The sequence below is a fragment of the Dromiciops gliroides genome, chromosome 6 (assembly GCF_019393635.1).
Source record: "Dromiciops gliroides isolate mDroGli1 chromosome 6, mDroGli1.pri, whole genome shotgun sequence".
Classification (NCBI taxonomy): Eukaryota; Metazoa; Chordata; class Mammalia; order Microbiotheria; family Microbiotheriidae; genus Dromiciops; species Dromiciops gliroides.
Window position 1 is genome coordinate 171,114,040 of NC_057866.1, and position 4,386 is coordinate 171,118,425.

The following is a 4,386-nucleotide window of genomic DNA, read 5'->3' on the forward strand; positions in this document are numbered from 1 at the left end:
ATGTCAGCACAGGGGTCAAAAGACAAAGACAGAATGAGGGGCAGGCTAATCAGAGGGCAAGGGCACTGAACCATGTCATAAGAAAAATCTTTATAGAAAATATATAGGGTCTACAGAATCCATCTAGATGTTACTGCACACATGGGAGAATTTTGCTAACAGAACCATCATTTCTCTGGATGACAACAAACATTCCTTTTCTTCCCTTAGAGGGATGCCTCAAAAATTAAATGGTTTAGGAGGTAGCATGGAGTAGCGGACAAAGAGCCTGCCACATAGTGAGAAGATTTGGATTGAAATTCCCCCTCTGAGAGATACCGATTGTGTGACCCTGACCAAGTCAAGTCACTTCCCAATGATCATGGCCGGTCTTTAAGGTTATAAATTGATTGAAGAGGTGCTGATCAGCATTCTACCAATATTTTCTTATTCTAATAAAGTCACAGGTCTGGGCTAAAAAGATTGTTTCGGGCAGTTGGAATAAGATACTTGGAATGGACTTGAAATTGGAAGGCCTGGCCTTTTGGAAATGTGCATGGGCTCCTGAAGACAGACTGGGAACACAAAACACCTATTTTCTCTTGAGTTTCTGAATATTCCACTGCCCACAGCCTTCCTTTTCCCTTTGTAACACCCCCTTCCCCAAGCACTATCACTTAAACCCACTTCTCCCAAAATCATTAGAACATTCAGGATAAAGATGTGTGTAAATCCACTGGCATGAGAAATGGAATTCTATTCCCTGCCTGTGGTTTAAATTGCTAGCTTTGGGTTAAAATTTCTCCTCCAATATTTTAAATCCCAAGATGACAACGTAGATACCTTCCCCTCCTCCCCACCTTCATTCTTCTTTTCAGTATTCTCTTGTCTGTCACTTAAGCATTTCTGGTTTTGACTTCACTTTAAAAAAGAAGCCACAACCTGAAAACCACCAACTTTTTCCCTGTTATTAATTCATATGATTTGTATGCTCAAAAGGACAAAGGCCATTCCTTTTTTGGGCACAAAAGATGACACAAATAAATAATTTCGATAAAAGGTTTGCCATTTATTCCATTTGCATGCTATTGTTGGAAAGGTGCTGTTCAAAGAAATACCCATTATTTTTGATGCAGGAAAAAAAGTGGTGTTTAGAATCTTATCAGTGCACTCAGGGGAAGAGAGAGCAGAGCTTCATTAACCTTTTTTCCCCCAAGATTTAAGGCTTAATCTTAGTTAATGTAGAGCATTGTCTGAGCAGAATAGCAAAGCTGAGGCTTTTAGAAAGCCCAGAGGACCAATAAGGCATGGCACAGGGCGGTTTGTCAGACTCAATAGACCAAGATGGTCGTCTTTTTGAGAAAACCCTGAGGCTGTTTTAATTTGATGGTGAGGGAAAATTAACCTGCAAACCAAGACAAATGCCCTGCTTACTTTCTTGAAAAAATGGCCCATGCAGCAGCTTACTTTCCCTAAATCTTCAAGTCAAACTTTGCATATTCATGAGCTATTGTCTGCTACTTCCTATATGGTGCTAAAGATGCATTACATTGAATTCTCCCTTATTATGCTAGGTTCATTCCTTGGTTTTCTGGATCTCAGCAAGCTTTTCTCAAAAACCCTCTTCTACTCTACCCTACCCCCAAATTCGATGTCACTCACTGCATCCTGGGCTGTCACCAACAGCACTTTGGTGACAGGAGGAGAGAGCCAGGCTGACAACTCTGTGCAGCTCTGCCTCACTTAAATTGTAATTCATATGCAAGTCAAAACATCACCCTCTGATGTCATTGACACTTTTTGAGAATGAAGGATAGACAACAATCCCCAGGCCTTGGGGCACCTGCTTGAGAGTGGGCATGGCTTAGGTCAGGAATTCTTATAATGAGGTCCACAGACCCTTTAGGAGTCTGTGGATACATATTAAGGGATCTATGAATTTAGATAAGAAAAATGATGACGTTTTATTGTTACTAACCTCTGAACTAAAATTTAGTTTGCTTTCTATTATGAACTGAAAACAAACACATTATTCCATAGGCTTTACCAGACTGCCCAAGGGCTTCATAAACTTTTTCCACTCATGACCCCTTTTCACCTGAGAAATTTTTACACAACCCTGGGTATATAGACATATAAAATAGGACTACATAACCTTTACTTTTTCTTTTTTTTGCTCAGGGCAATGAGGGTTAAGTGATTTGCCCAGGGTCACACATAACTTCCCCATAACCTTTTACTGTTGTCAAATTTTTCACTACCCCCCCCATGCACATTCAGTTACACCACCCTCAAACCCACAGTTTAAGAAGCTAGGGATGTAGGGACATAAGCTTGGGACATAGAACCCTGGACTTGGTGTCAAGATTGACTTGACACTCTTTCTGGGCCTCTATTGCTATAATAATAGCAGCCTCATAGGATTGTTAAGGATTAAACAAGGTAATATACATAAAGTCCTATGTAAGACTTAAGATACTAGGGGCAGCTGGGTAGATCAGTGGATAAAGCACCAGCCCTGGATTCAGGAGGACCCGAGTGCAAAGCCAACCTCAGACATTTGACATGAGCTGTGTGACCCTGGGCAAGTCACTTAACTTTCATTGCCTGGAAAAAAAAAAGACTTAAGATACTATATGATTTTATTTCATTATAAATTTCTGAAGTCTGTATTCTTTAGAAAAGACCCCCAGAGTGCATTACAATGCACATGCATCTATGTATCCATGATGGAATTTGTACAAATACCTATTGAGATTCTGCTAGCCACTGCCATTCAGATAATTTTCCATAAAGGCTTTGGTTTCTTAAAATCCAGATTGATTCTGCCTGTCAAAACAGCTCATTAATAATAGCAGGCCAGGAAAAAGTTTCTCAGGAAAATTTAATTTAAAAATTTTCAGGTGCTAATTCCTCTCTTTCCTATTCTTTTTGTTTGTTTGTTTGTTTGTTTTTTGCGGGGGGGTGGTGGTGGGGTAATGAGGGTAAAGTGACTTGCCCAGGGTCACACAACTAGTACCTGTCAAGTGTCTGAGGGCAGATTTGAACTCAGGTCCTCCTGAAACCAGGGCTGCTGCTTTATGCTCTGTGCCACCTAGCTGCCCTCCTATTCTTTTAACATTATGTGAATGTATAAATTTTGAGGATTATCAAGGCCAATTTTTAATCAGCTAACAATATCTAAAAACAGTGCTGAAACATTTTTCCTTTCATTTCTTTCCTCTAAATAATGGTATTTTATTCATGGGCTAGAATAGCTTTCTTGAATTAGACCCCACATACCCTTTCTCTATTGTAATAGCCTACTGGTGAGTGTACCTGTCTCATCTCTCCCCACTCTTCTCCATCCTCCATTCAGCTTCCAAAGTGATTTTCCTAAGGTATAGGTCTGATCATATCACCCTATTAAAAGGAAAATTCTTTGTTCAGGCTCTTTCCCTGATCAATAAGACAAAATTTAGAACAAAGAGAATTAAAAGAGTTTATTAAAATATGTCAAGGTAGCAATACTGTGATAAGCTGATCACTGGAGCTCAGCAAAGATTCAGGTTGAAGCCAGCTTTTATTGATAACTTTGGGATAGAGACAATTCAGATAAGTCCATGTCAACAAAAGAGGATGGGTCACTCCATCTCAGATTTCCTCCCAATTTCCTATACATGAATTGTTTATCAGGTGGGGCACAATCATCTCAGGTACCTGACAGTACCAGGTAATACAAAAGCTGCAGACTGGATGACATCTTCCCAAATAGAGCCTCTCCCAACACCGATTTACAAGCAGGACTGAGAACAATGGGTCACTGAGTCCAAATAACTCCCTCTACTCAAACTCCAATGACTTCAGGATCAAATGGAAACTCGGCTGGCATTTAAAGCCCTTTAACACCTCTTCCCCTTTTCCGTCTTTTGAGTCTTCTTATACCTTACTCTTTGCCACATAATCTTTGATTCAGTGACACTGATCCCCTTGCTGTTCCTCAAACAAAATACTCCATCTCTTGGATTTCAGGCTTTTTTTCCATTTGTCCCTCACACCTGGAATTCTCTCCCTTTTAATTTTTACCTACTGGCTTTTCTGGTTTCTTTCAAGTCACAACTAAAATCCTGTCTTCTACAGGATGCCTCTCCCAGCCACTCTTAATTCTATTGCCTTCCCTCTCGTAATTATTCCCTAATTTCCCTGTATGTAGATTGTTTGTACATATTAGTTTTCTTTTCTCCCACATTAAATTGTGATCTCCTTGAGGGAAATGGTTGTTTTTTACCTCTTTTTGTACTTCCAGTACTTAGTATAGTGCCTGGCACATAGTAGGTGCTTAATAAGTGTTTATTGACTCATTAATGGGGGAGCCAACAAGTACATATAAAAGTGCATGTAACAAATATCAAGTTTACATGCATACAT